The sequence below is a fragment of the Zophobas morio genome, unplaced genomic scaffold (assembly GCF_036711695.1).
Source record: "Zophobas morio isolate AGI-343-1 ecotype UQ-CSIRO unplaced genomic scaffold, CSIRO_AGI_Zmor_V1 ptg000023l, whole genome shotgun sequence".
NCBI classification, from domain to species: Eukaryota; Metazoa; Arthropoda; class Insecta; order Coleoptera; family Tenebrionidae; genus Zophobas; species Zophobas morio.
Window position 1 is genome coordinate 12,803,110 of NW_026972128.1, and position 20,783 is coordinate 12,823,892.

The window sequence follows — 20,783 nt, forward strand, 5'->3', positions numbered from 1 at the left end:
TTATAAAAAAATACATGTTAGAACTTCAGCTGTAAATGTTTTAAGAGTCTATTTTACCAACGAAGCTAAACCAAATAACTTTAATTTAAACCGATGTCCTACATGACAATTTTTATACACATTTTTGTATTGTTTCTTGACAAATAATATTTTTTTATAACACTTTATTTACACTTTTTCCACTTATTTAGTTTGCAACAAATTATTATACTTGTTTAAATTTCTTAAGCTATGCATACTTGACCCAACAAAACCTACAGTTGCCAACAACATACTCTATTCTTACTTCCTGAGCGTAAGCTAAGGAAGTATTGTAATCGAGTCCATCTGGCGACTTGATACTTTCATGTTATCTCGACGTTTCATGATCCCTACTTTACGAAAAAATACGTCTGTCCTTTCCGTCTATCTGTCTGCCTGTGTCGATTTTTAATAGACCAAATTTGTCTGATTATCCCCACCAACAATAATAATATGACGTCATCTCCAGCTTTTTCAATAGTAAAATGTATTTAAATTTTATACAGTAACCTATTCTTCCACTTGTAGTTTATGAATCCGGATTTAGTTTTTAACATTGAAATTGCAAAACCGAATGCTCTGAAATCCTGCAAACGTTTTAAGGTTGCCGGAACCATAGTAAATCGTTAACCAAAATTTAACCGTTTACGGTCTTTTTAAAGATTGACGACGTCATCTTACAATTTTGCTGAATAAATATTATTTAATTTTTTTTTGCATGTATGGTTTATTAATTCATCTTGAGTCATTACCATAGAAAAGATTTTTGCAAAAAAAAATCAGAATTGTGTAACATTTTGCAATAATTTAACTTTGAAACTGCAAAAACCAAGTCAAAGTTAATTTGATAATTTTTCGAAGCTATATTTGTTCGCTTACCTATACTTTAGGGGTGAGGGAAGTTCTGTCGAAATAACCTTCGACCAATTTTTTTTTTCAAGCTATTGTAGAGCGCACATATTTCACTGCAATTAAAGCAGTGAAATATGTGTAAAATGTTGTTATTGCTAAGACCAACAACGGACGAATATAAAGTATTCCCTCGAAAATTTCGCGATGTTAAATTTTATTTAAAATTTCCCGAATATGAAAAATGATACTATTTCACTTCTGTTCGTGGTATACACCTCATTTTTTTCAAATAATAAAAATAGTTGATGCAGTATATAGTAAAAACCATAACATAAACCATTAAACCAGGAGTAAATGTATTTAACAAATATATGATGATTAATTATATCTACCTGTCGTTGTACTAGAAATCCATATCAAAAGTATTAATACGTAATACAATTTCAGGTTGGTTGATTTTCCGTTCATCGACGTAGAAATTCTGCAGCTAAACTATAACATAACCAATTTAATTTGCTGCTGACATGTCAGGTAATTACATGCAGTTTATTAAAGTAACAATAATAAATGCGAAATATCGTCGAATTTCTGATGATCCATAGCCAACACGTGTTGTATTCCCAACGTAATTTTTTTGAGTTGAGGGGTGGCGGTTAAGGGGGGGTTGAGGTTACAGGTCAAAGTGAGTTCGACCTCACAGGTTTATAGCAGCCGTTCTGATCCCACGGTCATCTCTCCTGGACCAGGGATGCAACAGCAAGCACTTTTATGTCTTAAAGCTTCTTAACTTACCAAACCAGTTCAAGATGATCGTTACATCGTTGTCAGGGGTGCACTCATTGTCGTGAGAAATGCCTCGATGACCACTTGCATCATTTCCATTAATAAGTATTTGAATTGGGGTGTTTTGTTTGATACTCAAATAAAACGGACAATTTCCAGACCGGACGTTAAATATGACCAAAAAAATCGAACTCGTATTGGAATTTGAATACCTGATCTCTTCATTTATTTTTCTATTAGTATTAGCGGAACAATGTACTAATGAAATTTAAATCGGTGTTAACAGTTTTTTAAAATATTTGGGAAATTCTACTTTCAGATTGTGTAGTAACTACACAAACAAGTAATTTAATATTCCAAGGACGTGTGTTGGGTCCTGTATAGGAATTTGACCTTTCAACCCTTTACACGCGACTGCGACGATGGCACGCGCCCTAAATTTTAAAAGAGGGTCCCGTAAGAGGATGACTCTTCTAACCTTTGATCCTTGGTTTACAAACAAGTGGTATGTTCTTCAGCCTACTTGTCTCAAAGGTGAAACAGGTTTTCTTTTATGGGACTGTGAACATACACGTACAAGTGTGTAGACAGTGCCAACAATCAACTTGTTATCCAGCCACTAATCATCCGACAAAAAAATATTGTCACCACTCAAAAGTAAAACAGCTTAAACTGATTTCTAATTTCTAATGTTTGAAATAACTATTTGTCAAAGAGTCAAATTTGTATTGATAATTTTTCCATATTTTTAGTTCTAAGTTTCTACATTAACAGAATTTTGAAAATACGTACTTTTTTTATTCCTATAAAATTATAACTAAAAATAAAATCAAGAGACGAATTTTTTGAAAAACTAGTTTTGGTTTTTTGCATAATCAGGTTAAAGGTATGGTTAAAATAAAAAAGTGCTATAAGTGTGTGATAGTGAGTTTCATCTTACAAGTTCTGCCTGTTCACGAAGGTTACAAAGCAAAGAAAGAAAAATAGGTACTACTAAAGGTTTTTGGTTAGTTTCTAAAATTATTTTTTTTAAGTTTATTGTAATTTCGTAACAGTAAAATAAATATTCAAGGGGATAATTTTTTAATATAAATTTTTGAATGTACACATCTTGAAAAAAAAGATACTACTTGATTTGTTCAGTTAAAAGTATAGGCTCCATTAGTGAATTTGTTACAAGAAAGATGTGTAAGATGAAAATGTAATAATTTTAATGCTATTTTTTTGATAATTTAAGCTCTATGTGTTGCTGTCGACATATTATATGTATTTCCAAAATGATGTTTTCATCATAATTATTATTTGTAGTGACAACATACAAGTACTTTTGATTGAAAAAGATTCATATTTTAGAAAAAGATTATCAAGATCAATTTTAAATTTATTAAAAATATTTAATAAATATCAAGATGTTTTAAGAATTCTTAAAAAAAATGGCTCAAGGTTAGATAGAGCTTCTCTCGTCCTGCAGTATAGCCCAACATATCCAGCTTTTTTGAAAAAATATAGAATTACCAGGTTTACCAGAATTTACCATGCTTATGATAACCTTAAAACATTTGGAAGATTTCAAAGCATTCGGTGTTGCAGTTTCAGAGTTAAAGTGTAAAATGTTGTTATACAATTTTGATTTTCTTTCCAAAAATCTGGATGTCTAGGGCAAAAAATCAGAACGGATTCATAAACTACAAGTGTATGCGTATGTTATTTGATAAAATTTAAAGAAGATTTACTATATGGCAAACTTTTGTCAGCGTTTTACTGTTTACAGGATATTTTTAAGTAGGGGAACGAGGGGCTTGTTGTAACAGTTTTTAGGAAAACGAATATAATTTGGTATCTATTAGCTGTTTGACCATTATAAAAGTATCTATCGGTAGTCTATTCCCCTATTGGACTGAACAGGCAAAAGGTGAAAATTGTTCATCTTCACTTCACACCAGGCATTTTCTTAAAAAAAGTGCATTGTTACAACTTGCCCCGTGGTTGGGGCTAGTTGTAACAGCCATGAGACAGGTAGTACCAGTAAAAATAAAGCTGATGTTGATACATATTTAGACTTTATTTTTCAAAAATCAACACAACACTTCATTATATACAATTTTTTTTCAGTAAAACTGAAATAAACTTTTAGAAAAAGAGTTAACATTAAAAATTTGAGTGTTGTCTTCCTTTTTCTTAATATATCTGGAAAGCGATATATGGCATAGGTCAAAATTTTGGCTCGCTTTTCGTATGCTAGGTACGAGATTTGTAGAAGTGAATTTGGGATAAGTTGTAACATGTTACAACTTGCCCCAAAGCTATTGTTACAACATGCCCCGTAGCACAATTTTCTACATTTAATTACATTTCGACAAAATTATGTGGCTTAGCGTCAAAATGTGTAAGGAATATCAAAGCTGAGTAATTTTTGAGCTACATGCAAAACTAAAAGTTTTAAATTAATTAATAACTGATACGAAAAACCAAATTTTACTAAAGCAATATTTTACATTACTTGGCCAAAACGAAACACGTGCACACATCCACTTACTGCGCTGGCTCAAGGAACAGCGGTTGTGATGACATGATGTCTTATGGTGCAAGAATTAAATTCAGTAAAATACCTGACGTTAAAGAGTTTAAATTGTGGGTAAAAATTTAGTGTTACAACTTACCCCTGTTACAACAAGCCCCTAGTTCCCCTACTTACACATAACATTTAAAAACAATCTATCCAGTAGTTTCAGAGATATCCTATCTTTTGCTCTAGGCGTCATGAAACGTCGAGAAAACATGAAAGTAGCCATTTTCCTGATTACAATACCTGCTTCTTTAGCTCACGTTCGGGAAGAAAACCGTAGATTAAGACGTTTTGGATCGAACAATGCAATATTGTACAACTCAACTATAAATTTAATTCTTATGAGTTTTTTTTTCACTTTCGCGGTTTTCTGTGCTTGAATCAGAAACCAGTACAGTTTCTACAAGGGAAAAAACTGTGCTAAGTAATCACTAATCATTTTATCTCTTGAAAAAATTTATTACTACCATATAGCGTTATTTAACTGACAGAAGTATACATTCTCTGCTATGTATATGCTAAACTTAACAATTTAACGCCTAATGTAATAGACGTAAGTGCCACGATTTAGGTTCTCTCCCTCATGGTTGGTCGCAGTTGCGTCCTGGACTGCCGGTATTTTTTCAGGGCCCAAAATTAAACAAGCCATAAAAAGGGCTTTTGATGGAACATCCCGAAATATCGTAATACGCGGCCATTAATTAAAAACGTCGTTTGGCAGCAATTAGCTAGATGAAACCCTCAAAGCAGCAGCGACTCTTCAGCCGGACTGCATTTGACATCCAAGAGTGCCGCGGATCGCTGTGATTAATGAGCGGGACAATTGCCCATCGCCATCCTCTTTCCCCCCGCACCCTGCCTGCTCGGATCGGGAGAGCTAAGAAGAGGGGTTGAAGCCGTAATGGTCACGATTCATTAGCGATTGCGACATTTTATATTTTGTAAACACAACTACTATGGACATTTATAAGTGTGTGCGTAAAGTTGTGGACTCTTTGTTTGATCGGTCAATAGATTTGTATTTTTATTAATTACCGATGGTGAAAGCTTCTTGGAATCATTCCTGTGTAATAGAAGAAAGTGTACACAAAGCGATTATGTTACTGTTTAGTCAATGCACAATTTCACCAGAAGGGTTAAAGACCTTTTCTATTCCTATAATACTGTTATACGAGGGGTGTTCAAGAAAAATGGATGCCATTACGTCGCTGAACAGCGGCTGCAAATGCGTCAGAGCTTGAAATCATTAGTCAAAGGTTCCATATTTGAATAATTTTTTTTTTATTATTTTTTTTTTAGATACGGTAGTCTTTGTTCCGGATATTACACTATTGGAGTTAATGCGGTGAAAATGCTAATACATTTTTCTTCTATTGGAAAATCAGATAACAATAATTTTGTAATAGGACATAGGTAGTAAAAGAAGTATTACATTTTTCCAATTGAAGGATTTTTACAGTATAAAATATATGTAGATATAGACGATGCTAATTTACTCCATCAAATTAATTTTATCTCGATGGATCCCCCTAACCTGTTACCGATTTTGAAACTGTTTACTCAATAAATGTATTAAGTCATGACGTATTGATTTTATACATGTAGTCTTGTATATCCCTATATTTTTATTCCAAAGAGTTAAAAATAATTCTCTTTTGAACAGACATTAACACATCTAATGATGATCAAAGGGAATGCCATTCTGGCTCATTACTGGAGCTAAGGATTACAATTAAGCTTACACAAATGGAAAATAAATACAGTAAAGACAATTTTTTGTACCACTAAATTTTTTTACCCTATTGGTGTTGAGTAAATTTCATGGTTGTCTTTAGGAAGACAGTTAATTATTAGACAGTACATATAACGACCTACAGCAATTCTGTTAGTGCGTGTCATACAGACATCCCAATTAAATTCGTTACAGAATAAATCAAATGCGCCCCTGTTCACCGTTTGCCTACTGTTACGGTACGACCTCCATTTGTAATTGATGGTTTAAAAAATTATGGGTTCTTTAACTTTAAGTTGTAAAACCGTACCAATATACAAAAATAGTATTTGTATTGATGAAGCGTTTACTTGTTTAAATTCGACGTTAACTTGATTAGTAAAGTAAAAAACTTTAAAGAGTTTCAATTATTTTATTTGTAGACACCGTCTTCAGGCCGAAGAGAAACTGGTTTTTCAAAAAATAATTTCATTTATGTAGCTGAAACTAACATAAAATTTACAACCTTAAGTTGAACAAGGGTAATTTGCTTATCTCCGATTGCTCATTCATCAATTTATTAAGAGGAGTCGCTACGTTTGGCTTATGGTGTTGTCAATATATTTTCAGAATGTAATATCTCCATTATTTACACACCTATTAAATGTAACTTGTCCACAACTTTCACTACATAACTGCCAGGCCAGTCTATTTTTAACAATTTATAATTATATATTTTTTAAATTTTGTTCAATTTTTGCATCACGTATTTTAAAAAAACAATATTTCAATTATTTATGGTAATTTTGGAACGGGGTTAACACCACTGTTTTCAATTTGCAAAACTTTAGAAATGGTACTAGCTCTATTTTTGAATTTATTTGTTGCGACTGAGATATAGTAAAAATAAAAGTTAGCAACTTCTATGACACAAGCTGTTTTTACTGTGTTTCGTTTCTAACAAAAAAAAAAAATCGACGATATATCTGCTTTGATTTCGGGAGTTTTGTAAGCTAACAACAGTGCTGAAAACCGTGTTCTGAAATTTCCTTTAATAATTGAGATATTGATCTTTAAAAATACGTTATGCAAACATTTCAAAAATTAAATTGTCCTTACTTTATATAAAGAAAGTTGTAGACAACATATATTTAAAATTTCAGAACCATAAATCTGTTAATAACGGAGCTATTACATTCTAAAAAAACGAGTTTAATTTTGAACCTTTATTTTCAGTGTGTAGAATTTTGAAATTGTCGTTAAAATTTGATTTTTTATTAATGTAAAGTACGAGACAAAAATTATCACGGTGCAAAATTTTTGTGTAAATGTATTGAAAGAAAGTAAAGGTACCTGGTTGATAAGCAATCCCATTTTTAATTAATTTAATAAAATATTTTCATAGAAACACAAAACTGAACGAAATTTATTGAAAATACCTAAGTAATTTTGTTAACAGATTTATTGTGACAAAGTATTATCACGTTTCAAAAGAGAACTAATTAACTAACTAAGTGAAAACTAATTTAATACCCAATGTATTTTCCACCTGCTTCTATGAGATTCTAGACGCGTTTCTTCATAGAATTGATCAAATGGATAAGGTAATTGACTTCCAAATTCTCTCAAGGCGTCAAGATACCATGATTCAGTGTATTAACTGTTGCGTACTGCTTCCCATCTTTGTACACCTCTCGTACAAAATCACCCCATACATTCTCAATAGGGTTGAGATCCGGGCATTGCTCAGGTCAGGTCAGCCGTGGTTGCAAAACTATGATTTCTCGTTGAAACCACGTTTTCGATGAATGAGGACATGAATTGAGGCATTGTCTCGCTGAAAAATCACTTTGCTGTCTTGAAATAAGTTCAAATGTGGTTTGACGTGCACTTCCGACACCTCTTGGTAATCCAGAGAGTCCATTTGATTTGAAATAAATGCTAAGTTAGTACTTCCTAGGCTACTAAAAGCACCTCAGACCATAACATTGTCACCTCGTTGGACTTGTTTCGACAAGTACTTTGGTTCTTTTCGTAAATCGTGCTAGTAATATCTAAAACCATCAGGACCATCAAGATTAAATTTCTTTTCATCTGAAAAAACTGTCTGGAACCATTCTTTATTTTTCGTCTGCATTTCTCTGGCCCAATCACGACGTTTTTGAATATGCTGTTTTCTTAACATTAGTTGTTTCTTATATTTCTTTCTGTTCTTTTGTGAACAGGAAGTCCTAGGGTCGTCTATATTCTTTGGGCCGATGTATTATCCTTTGTAGCCAGAGTAACAATAGATCTTTTTGCACGTGCAGTGAGTTTTTCTTTTCTTCTACAATTTTGTCGTCTTCCTTACAAACTTGAAGATTGTGATCCGATCTCTTCCAATCTTTTCTCCCATTTCCGCAAAACTCAAACCTTGGTCATAGCATGCCTCAATCTGTCCTTTTTCACGTTCTTTTAGATCGTGTTCTTTGCCCATGACGAAAGAGCACTACATAATTATAGCTCAGCCAAATATATTTTGACACGTGATGCATGATAATTTTTTGTCTCAAAATTTCTTGACACAATTGAGTTTTCATAGATCAGAAATTATTTGATGCAAAAATATCATTGAAAAAAGCATTTTTGCAAAGTAAATTAACTTCTACTAGATGTATTATTTAGTCAAAGGAGTACATAATAAAAAATTCTTAAAAAATTGCGCCATGATAATTTTTTGTCTCGTACCCTACGATGCCTTGTGTATACCAAAGCTCAGTCACTACACCTTAACATGTAGACTCCAGAATTCGAATTTTTAGATGACTTGCCTTTACTATTGTTGATTAATTTATGTAAAGAATTATTAGTCCTGAAAGCTATTTTATAGCCTGGAGTTTTCAGTATTTTTGAAATTTTGACAGACAGTTTTCTAAAATAAGTTATGCTATTGTATTGAGTAGTGTCTTTAGTTAAGGGATATACTAGTCCTGATGCATTTTTTTAAATTTTCTTTTCTAGGATGTTGTCTACAATTTCGTCAGAAAGCCCACTATTATTGGCTCTTATTCTGATTCTGTTAAGTTCATCCTCAAAGTTAGTTTGATAAGGGTACTCTGACCAATCTATGTAACATATGCAGTTGTCTACTTATACCATTAAAACACACTAGTCTAACATCCATATGTCTGGTGCAATAGATATTATGTTTAAATAACTTATGTTGAGAAATAGATTTCACTAATTTGGTTATTTCCCATGGCTAGGCCTTCTGTTTGTCGGAAGAATTTACCATCAAACTAAAAATAATTTTGGGATATGCAAATATTCAGTAATCTTAAGATTTCATCCATAATAATCGGATTGGTATTTTGGAAAGAAGATCTTCCTCTATTATCACTTGATCAGGTGGAATATTAGTGAAAAGATGTGTCACGTCAAACCAAACTAATTTGTTTGACTTTAGAGGTAGATATATATTTTTAAAAATAGTTGATGCTGACCTATAAAAATCTACAATAAATTTCTCCTTAAAGGTACCTAGTCTAGACGTTGGCCACTAAAAAAATATGAAAACTGATGCTAAAGTTCAAGACAAGGTATTATCATGGGGGTTAATCCAAAAATCCTTATCCCGGAAATCCTATTCGTAACAAGTGTCAAGATAAATAATTTGCATACCACATACAATTCTTAGTTCCCGTCGTTTCATAACCCCTAGACTATGAAAAAGTAGCTCCCCCGTTTTCGTCTGTTTGTTGTCCTCTCTCGATTTTCAGTCGTCTGTTGGTATTTGTATGAGGCAGATAATCTCTAAATTTACTGGACTGATTATATTGTGACATTTTAAATGTGTTCCAGTACTTCCAGTGATATGGTGTAGATAGCAAAACCCTATCAAAATTTGTGTGAACACTTCCGTCAAGAATTTGATGATGTCATTTTAAATTTTTTTTAAATAAATCTAATTTACATTTTACAACATAACTTATTCTAGATCTGTGATTCATGAATCTGTCTTTACTTTGTACCTTGGACAGCCAGATTTTTGGAAAAAAATCATAATTGCATTACATTTACAATTTGACTCAGAAACTCCAAAATCGAATGCTCTAAAACATCCATGGGCAACCTACGGCCCGCCAAAGATTTTTTGATTGGTGTAACTTTGACCAGCAATGTGTACAATTCAATTCCTCAATTAAAATTAACGTTTTCAAATTTACAAATTACATTTTCAATTAAAAAAAAACCTAAGTTTGAGAAGATAAATTCTAATAATAATTCTTATTGAAACATAGCCATGTGAATTTTTTGCAAGTCGTAAAAGGCCCCCCGACAAAACAACTGTTTCACGCATAGCAAGGTGGGGTAAGGTGAAATCAAAAACAATTCGAAGAAATGTGTTTTGTTGTTAACCAAATGATTGCAAAACATTCAAAACCATTTTCTGAAGGAGAATTTGTTGAACAGTGTCTAACTTCTGTGGCCCACATTCTTTGTCCGGACAAAGAGAAGAAATTTGCTGAAGTCAGTTTAACTAGAAGAACCGTGACTAGAAGGATTGAAATGATGGGTGAAAACATTAAATTTAACTTGGCTGAAATCTTCAAAAAAGGTGTCGCATTTTCCATAGCACTCGATGATAGTACTGACATAACGGACACAGCACAATTAGCTATATATTTTTGTTCGTGTTGTTGACGAAAACTTTGTCATAACGGAAGAGTTGCTAGCACTTGAACCAATGAAGGATACGATGACAGGCGAAGACATTTTTCAAAAGCTGGTAAAAGTTTTCAACTAAATACAATGGGAAAAATTAAGTGGAGTATCTCCAGACGGTGCTCGTGCAATGGGAAGTGTAGTACTAAGAATTGCATCTGGATTGCGTGATAGAAATGTAAATATAGAGACTTTTTTGCATTTAATTGTATTATACATCAAGAAAATCTATGCGCAAAATCAATTAAATTTCGTAATGTAATGGAGGAGAATTTTTGGAAGATCTTGAGTCAGAATATGGTAACGTTCTTTATTATACCGAAGTACGCTGGCTAAGTAGAGGGAAGATGTTACAGCGCTTCTACAATTTGAAAAGTGAAACCCAAATTTTCATGGAAATGAAAGGGAAGTCAATTTGCCAGTTAACGGACGAGGTATGGCTCTCCGAACTTGCATTTTTAGTTGCCGTTACTTGGGTACTTAAATTATCTTAATGGAAATTTACAAAAAAGGGGACAATTTATACATGAAATGTTCGGACACATCAAGTTGTTCCGAACTAAACTTCACCTATGGGAAACTCAATTACGTGCAGAAAATACTTACCATTTTCCTATACTTGCTAATTACAAAAATTTTGATTCTGCCACTTTGGCAAATGAACTAAACGTATTAAAAAAAGAGTTTTCAAGGCGCTTCCAGGATTTCAGTAAACATGAAAAATATTTTCACATATTTTTTAATCCTTTTGGCGTGGACGTAGAAATCATGCCAGAAAGCCATCTTTAATAGAGATATGATTTTGATTGATTTTTATCAAAAATACTTTTCCAAAGATAAATACCCAAATTTTAAAGTTTTTGTGTGTAAAATAATGCATCTCTTTGGTAGTACATATTGCTCTGAACAGTTTTTTACGCAAATGAACTATACAAAATCCAAAAATCGATTGAGGATCACGGACCAAAATTTAGAACACACCTTACGAATTGCGTCGACTTCTCTTAGTGCTGATATTGACGGGATGATAAAAAACATTCAATAGCAGAAATCCCACTAGTATACTTGAATAACTATTTTTAATAATTTCACATCACTATGTGATCACATATATTATGTTGAAGTGTCTTTTTGAATAATAAATTTGTTTTAATAATATAGTGTATTTGTATTTTATTGTTTACAGTACGTTTCTCCTATATTAAGTTTGCCATTATTTTTATTATAATATATAAAAATTATTATGTATTATTATTTATTTGGTGGCCCGCGGTTGCCCGATATTTTTTCCGTTAGGCCCGTCATACAGAAAAGGTTGCCCATGGATGCTCTAAAATTTTGGAGATCTTTTTATACTTACCGTAATCATAGTAAACCGCTAATAAAAAATTGATCTGTTTGTCTCTTCCAAAAACTTGATGTCATCTGAAATTTTAGTGGATAAATCTTATCGCTTGCGGTTAATGTAGCTATTCATTATGATAATAATTGATTATACAGATAACTCAAAAATATGAATGACTGAGGAATATATTTTGTTGATTAATCAAAGGGGGGGGGGGGGGTCCTCATCTTGTCGAAATTTTGTATACGGTAACACTACTAGGGATACCTCCCTGCTTTTTTGTTCGAAAACTTTAGACCGAGAGGTACTCGTACGTTTCCAATTTGGTTAAATCATACCCAACAAAAGCAAACCTCTTATGCTACAATCCTAGTGCAGCAACTATTTCGTGTATTACGTGTTCGTAATTTTCGTGAATCATTGTGTTTTAAGAGCACTTTTATCTTGAGTTTCATTGTAGTTTGGAAACTATAAATACCTAAAACTAATAACTAGATATAAACTAGATTTGAGAGAACGCCGCAACGAATACACGGATGAGCAAAATGCAAAACAACAAGAGTCCAATGAAGCATAAACAACTCTAGTCAAACTAAAGTTTCCATGATATAAAACAGTAATGAAGCATGTATCGCTTCTGTATGGAAGCTAATGCTACTGGAATCCTTGGAGAGATAATTAAAGTCTGTCGCCAGCTAACGAAGCTAAACACACACATTCATCACTCCACCGCCCCGACTCATACTCTCCGATGCCGCCCCCGGACTTTATCCCGCACCAAGGCCCGTATAATTATGTACTGTGTGTTTATCCAATGAGATTAGATTGAAACCGATATCAATCGATTTTCTTACGAACAGATTTCCACTTGGTCATTTCTAAAAGCAAGAATCGGCCAAAGTTATTTTGTTTTATCAACGGCAATATGCTAAACTTTCTGAAATGACGTTATCAAGTTTTTGGTAGGGATAAATATCGTAGCTTGTAAAGACCACATTCTTACGTATGTGTACATAAGAATGTTCTTTGCGTAAATTATAAAGGGCCTTCAATTAAACTGTACTTTGGAAAGATTTTTTCTGGAAGAGTAGCGTAGGCAAAGGAATGCTATCAACAATATCACGTTAAAAGAGATATTATTGTTTAATATCGTTTGATAAATTTCTATTTTGTATTATAGTAAAGTAGGTGACAGTTAAAGTAACTCTGTACGTACAAAATTACTATTACAAGACAATTATATTAACCACTAAAATCTAAATTAAATTTGTTATGTCTCTACTTCCAATTGCACTCTGCTACACAACAAATGGACACATTCTCATTGTATTTTCATTTGCATTCAAATTGGAAAGTGGTGCATTAATAAATTAAGTAAATCTACGAAGCGGCTTCTGCAATTTTTTACGGTTATATTCTTCAATTCCACAAGGCAAAACGTGGTGAGTCGAGATTTAACACGGTTTAAAGTGAATTTTTAAACGTGGTTTGAATTTTTACACATGTTCGAATAGAACAAATGTCAAATTAATCACAAAAAGTTGATTGTCAGAAAGAATCATGAAAAATAATCCTTCCCCAACATTCTCCCGAGCAGAATTAATTTCCGGTCCGAAAAAAGTAATCCGTTATTCTAAAATATCATCAAAAAATCCAGTGTAAACTGTGATAATAAAATCTAAAAAAAAATCCATAATTGGATTATTTCATATAGGCGGCCCCTTTCAATTACGTCCAGATCCGTTACGAAAACAACTTAAAACAACTCTGTTTTGTTAGTTTTAATTTTTTCCGATATATCGACGGAATTCACACTGAACTAAGTGAGAGTGAATTTTTCCCCCGATGTGTTTGCGAAACAACTCTATACTCTTTGTTTCTCATTTTTTCAAACAGAGTGGAACACGAAACCTACCGCGATATGTGATACTGATGAGATAAGCTGGCGAATGGTAATTGTTTCATGTTATTAGTGGCCTATTGGCATTGATTTGTCTCGATTATGGGTTAAGTGGAATGTAGTCAATTCTATTTATGCCCCACGTAGCAATAGTAGCGCCTATCGGTGCCGACATCGCACCTTCTACTCATTCAATGCCATCACTAAATAACTGACAAAAGGTAGTGTTTAGATCTATCTTTCGAGTCAAAACCAATGCATTTTTATATCACTCACAGGTAAGGTTACGTTTGCGTATTAGAACATATCTGATGGACAAAGGCCTTCGTAAATCTTAAAATTTAGCCTGTTTCAGAGTAATTTCAACTGCTCTGTTTAAAAATTTCAATAAAATAATTATTGTATTAGATATTCATGTAAGGAAGTGCGTTTGCACTGATCACAATTCTTTCCGATAAGAATTTATTTATTAACTAAGAAAAAAATGTAGTACCAATCACAACATTACTGAGTTCCCACAACGTCAGAAAAATTATAAAGCTGTTTTTTCATTTATTTTAGAAGGATATTAATGACTGTTTCCTCAGATTTAATTGTTAACTCTATACGATCCATGTTTTTGTAAATCGGAAGACCAAATTTACATTTCTAGAGTAATACATATTTTACGAGATTTTAACAGATATTTCAGTATTCATTAGCAGAACGTTTAGCCAAGGCACGTCGTCAAATTGAGAGATTTTTTATCGTTAAAATGCTAAATCTAAAATTTTAGAAGCAATAGTTTCTAAAATGGATGTTGTATGATCTGGAAAATTCAATTAGCGTCCAATATGCTCTTTAGTCACCATAATTCCTGATTCCAAAAAAAATAATTGGCCTCACGTTTTGATTTCCTAAAGTACGAACAAACAAATTTACTTGTTTAGAAGAAAACTACATAAATAACACAAAAAGTAGTGAAGAAGAAAAAAATGTTGTACGGTTGTTTAAACAGAATTTTCCTCGCCCCTGAAATCTAGCATCTTGAAAAAATTGTAAAATTTGATTTTGCGTAATTTTATTATATATTATGATAACTCTATGAGTTAAAAAATATAGGTAATACTTGCCACAATGTAAGAAAAAAATTGGTTCGGTGACCTCCGCGTTGTTAATTCGATGCCACTACGCTCGAGTTTCTCTTATACTGACATAAACTGTTATTAAGTTAATATTTTGGATTTTTTGTGGGTAAATTTGGTTACGGAGGATAAAAACTCAAGGGAGATTCATAAACCACAACTACAGTACAATCATCAGTGTTCTATCATCTACACATATTCTTAACACACGTATAAAATATGACAATAATCGATTTGGTAGTTTCTGTTTTAGCTGTGTTTAGATAATGCCAACATGGTTGGCGAAACGCGTCGACAAATATTTTGTGTGTTTTCGGTGTTGTGGGGATAAACGTTAGATATATTATTGTCTAATAAAAATCACACAGGCGACAAGCAGACGGAAACGGGGGCCCTATTTTTTCATACTCATGAAACGTAGAGAAAACATGAAAGTAGCCATGCTGGATGGACCTTATAATAATACCGTAAGCTCAGCGGATTGAATTGGTAATCCTCCCCTTAGTCACCTGTGCTCTGATCTGCTCAGGTATGAACCGTTGGGGAACATGGCTCTTATTTGGTTTTAAGGTTAAAAACTCAGGCGGATTCATAAAGCTCAAATACACGAGTATGTTATTTTATAAAGTTCTCGTAGCATTTACTAGGTAAAATTTTGAGTTAAGGACATTGGTGGAGACAATGGGACAAATTCTGATCAGCAGTTTAATAACTACATGATATTCCTAAAGTACTCCAAGAGCTATAAGGTTATATGACCATCATAAAAGTAGTTGACCGCAAATAAATAACCTCTTTGTGTGGTTCGCACTAAGCTTACAGGTTGGCAATAAATCGTCTTCTAAATTTAATATTTCTTGCTTAGATTTAGATATTTAGTAAAAGCCGCTCCTGAACGAAACGACAACAGCCGGCCGAGCTGCAGTGGACACGTTATTTAAAACATTTTATATTGTAAACAACTTAACTTCGACACAATGGGATAATTTTAAGATGGCCATATAACCTTATAGCTTTTGGTTTACTATACATAGCATTTGACAACAATCGGTCCGGCAGTATTGGAGAATATCGACATAGACGAGAGGCAGACAACAGACAGACACCAGAGAGAAGACAGAGATGACAGACAGACGACGGATAGACGACAGACAGAGGGAAACATGAAACCTATTTTTTCATACAGTAGGTGTCATGAAACATCGAGAAAACGTGAAACACAATAAACATTTTTAAAATTAAATATAGGTAATTCAGATGTGGTGCTATTAATCCGCTTTTTATTTTTACTTAGACAGCTAGATTTAAAAAAATCAAAATAATACAAAATTTTACATATTGCTAATGATTTAAGTTTATTAACGTTAAATATGGTAATTCGACAATCAAAATCTATTCGTTTATCCCCGAAACTTGATGAAGTCATCGCAAAACTTTATTCAATCAATCCTATTCAAAGTGTGCAAAATGTTGTAGGTCTACTAATGAAATTATTGAAACAATTTATTTGAGTACGTACGTCAAAATTTCATTTTCCTGAAATTTTAATAATGCGACATCATTAGTTATTATTAGTAGTACGTTATTTATTAGTATTAATTATATCTTAATACTTAGAGAAATTAACAGTTTGCAAGACGATATTTTAATTGTGCATTGTCGAAAAACTGCAGTATGAAATTCATACAACAAAAACCAGTTTAGATACGTACACAGAAATCGGTTCATGATATGCTTTCTCGCATCGAGTCCAATGGGTGATTTGCTACTTTCATGTTTTCTTGACGTTTTATGACCCCTAGAGTGCGAAAAAGTGGTTTCTCCAAAACTACTGGTCCGATTCTTGACAAATTTTATATGTATGTTAGGAATATCGGGTACATGGTAGAACGCTAACCAAAATTTGTTTGATCATTCCCATCACCAATGGGAATGTCATCTTCAAAATTGACAATATTAAAGATTATTCAAATTTTCTAAAATGCACGTACATAATATATAACGACATTTACCTTTGAAACTGCTACACTGAATGCTGTGAAATCATGTCCACACTTTAAGGTTATCGTAAGCATGATAAACTTGATCAAAATTTATCGCGTTATCCTCTCCAATAACACTGATGACGTAATGTCAAAACGAATAAATCCTACTTAAAATATGCAAAATATTGTCACTCTTTTATATGTACTTCTTGCGGTTTATCAATGTTTTCATATTTTTTAGGATCACTTATACAGGATGAGTCAAGGAAAATTAATGAATGAGGATATCAATTTTATTGTTCAAATTACGTCATCTTGAAATTTTCTTGCTTCTTTATCTATACTTTAACAGTCCATATCTATTTTTTTTACTTATAGTAGTATTATAAAAAATAAATTTGCGAAATTAAGTTTTATAATTTTTCGCAGTGTATTTGATCGCGTGTACTTCAGGGGTGAGGGAACTTCTATTTAAATAACTTTGACCCAATTTTTGTTATTTTTTATAGGTTTTTATTATTCGTAATGTGATTCTAGAAGAATTAAAAGACAGAATTTATTAAATTTTTGACAACAATCTGACTCGAAAATTTTCAATCAAACGTCAAGATGTGTTTCTGTGGAAATTAATCACATTTAATTATCACGTAGAAATCGAGTTTTATTAACATAGTGTTTACATCAGATTGAATTGGTGGTCAAAAGGGTAAACGGTAAATACCATTACAAAATTGACCTGTCGTGTATATTTACCTCATTCATACTATTTTCTACCGATTTCCTTCTAAAAATACCTTTACATTTTAAAATTATTAATCAAACAAATTTGAACTTATTTACATATTAAAGAAAATATTTCGCTTAAATTAACAAGTTCTGATTAAAACTGTCCTCTTGGAATATCACATTTTCTTCTTTTGTTTGCTGGTTCCTGTGATTTTTGAATGTTAATATAAATTTAATAATTTTGCGTGAAAAATTCGGACACAAGTAAGTATATTATGCATAATATCTAAAAACTATATGCCTTATATTATCACGGGAAATATATTAGATAACTTAATATACTTATACAAAGTATTGAAACTGTTGATGATAAAAATCCGCTACATATCTTTCTCTAGCTGATCATTTATCGTTGGAAATACAGCGCTGAAGCAACAAAAAATATTTCCCAGAAAAATAGTCACCGATTAAGTAGAATTGAGATGTGATGGAATTTCATTCATTAATTCACTTTTACCCATTTACCTCAATTTAGCATCCATAATTAAAGTATCGCAACATATTTGTCATATGATTTACTGCTTTCCAATAATAAAAATTGCAAGCCATTCTCGCTTTCGTTGTGATTTTTTTGAGGCGAAGTATCGGTGTCAACTCATCAATGCATCATTATGTCCGTCATCATTTTTTCGCGTTCGACGAATTAAGTTCACCCATTTGCTTTTACACTCACGCGTCACTGGAATTTCTCCTGAAGCGGGTTTTAATTTTTACGTAACGCCGATATAAGGAATCGTGTATTTTCAGTAAACTGTTGCCATGCGGCAAATGCAATTTTGAAAACTAGCGGCACGTTAATAATGAAAAATAATGGTGCATCAGTCTCGGGTGTGTATATCATTAAATTTGATGGAAGGCTAGCTAAATGTCGAGAGGACAGGCTGAACGTGGAATGGGAAGCTAACAGGAGGTAAATATTTGGTCCTTGTGTTGCCCCCAGGGCATTAATCTTTGTCTTTAAAGATATGTCACGTTATAGTTTACCTCGCCGAAACAGATTGTAGCTGACAAAAGGCTTTCTTGCTTTAAGTGCAGTAGATGAATAGCGTAAGCAAACCTTGGTAGCACCACATCTGTGTTTTTATTTATGAAAATATGCATAAAAAATATTGTTAGAATGATCGCGTACGTATAAATCAATTTCATGTACAAGTCAACTGCAGGAAATAGTGAAATCCTGCTCTTAACAGAAACTGTGACCAAACAGAGCTAACTAGTAGGTATGCAAAAAATAGGACAGAATTAAGTGCCATCTATGTATTAGTTTCAATTAAGTCTCATCAAATTGCTTTAATAATGGAGATTCTAAAGTTATATTTTGTCGCAAAGAAGCTGATGAGATTCGTGTATAAACATAGTTGTGATTAATAAAAGTAGTATCAGTTTTGATAGATAGTGATATGTACCACATTTTCTTCATGGAATTATTTGCTATATAATTAGACTGTCCAAACTTTTACAAAATTTTGGTTGGCATAATCAAGTCAATTACATTTGTAACAATAACATGTTTGCTCTTTGTGAAAATCATATCAGTATTTGTTTCTATGGACAGTAAGTCAAAATCTAAATCTCCGTTCTGCTTTCAAAATGCACATCTTTCTCTGTGGTATTTCTGATAACAAAGAACAGTTGTCACGTTGACTTTTCCTCTTTCAGATACCTTTACGTGATTTTGATTCTAGAGTCTATTTTAACTGAGTTTGTTTTGTCTAGTTCAGATAATGTCTGCCTATATCCACTCAGATATATTTGAAGGGTAGGTATAGTTCCAAAAAGAACTAACTGTATTGTATTTAACTAAAGACTGTTGCTTCCAGCTGATAGTATTTACAATGCATTGTAATGTATGGACATAAATGCAGAATTCTAAAACAATACTCAAAATATTTTCTTATTTTAAATTTCAGCGAATGGCATTCAACTCAGGTACAATTTTTGTGCTTCTTAATTTTAGATAATTGAAAAAATAAAGTTTGGTATGAAGGGTTACGTTATTGTATGCTTTTGGATCATTTGACTTAAAAAACTATTTAAAGGATCATGGAGTTAAAAACAATTAATAAAATTATAAATTTAACTCTTTTTGAAAGGTATAGTACTTGAGGCTTTTTTTTCACCTGGTGTATATATTTAATTAACAGTGAGGACAATTATGAAAGAAAATATTTGAGGAGAACTAGCAACTTCGTTTTTTGTTTTCCAAAAAATGACAGTACTTCTCTGTCTGGTGGTACAAACAACTAAAATACCCGCTAAGTGTGTAATTTTGAGCATAAATCTTCCTTTATATATTGTCAGTCTACTTACTCTTTAAAGCATGACATGAAATATTTGAACTTAGATTTATTGAAATTTATATCGAAAATCTAGACAAATGTAGTCGATTTATCAGTTCAAATATTTATATCAGTATAAATACTTTACAAACTTTTTTTAGAAATACTTTGACATATTTTTTTAATGACAGTATTACATATTCATTATATATTTTTAACGAACATACAAATAACTTTTTCCATAATTGTTAAAACAGTAGCTTTAACATTTGTTCAGTTCTTAGGCAATATTTTATAACACACTCTCTTTAATTTAAATAATTAGCACATTTTGAATAGGATTTACTCTGCAAAACTGTGTGATGACGTTACAAAATTTTTGTTGAGAATGATTAAACAAATTTGGATTTGTGTTTTATCATCTGGACGATGATAGTCTGTGATAGTTTCTACCTTAATTTTATGTGGTTTGACTGCTCTTCATTAAAAAGAATTTGATGCTGGACTATTTTATGTAAGCATTTGTTCGTCAAAATAAAACCTTTTTAAAGTTGTTCCCAAGATAAATTTCTATTGTGTCTATTTACAGTACTGCCATGGTTTTTCCCACTTTCTTTTTTATTAAAAATGTACAAAATTGATAATTTTGCTATTTTTATAACCAAAAAAGCACATATAAAATAATAAAGAAACATAAATATCATGAAGATAAATCCGTTCTACCAGC

The 20,783-nt window shown here is 32.2% G+C and overlaps 1 protein-coding gene across 2 annotated transcripts in view; it reads right to left on the reverse strand.

Moving 5' to 3' along the window:
• The window catches only part of LOC135134752 (homeobox protein prospero), a 173,975-nt gene that overhangs the window by 144,325 nt on the left and 8,867 nt on the right, over positions 1–20,783 (reverse strand). The gene's annotated exons all lie outside the window — the stretch shown is intronic.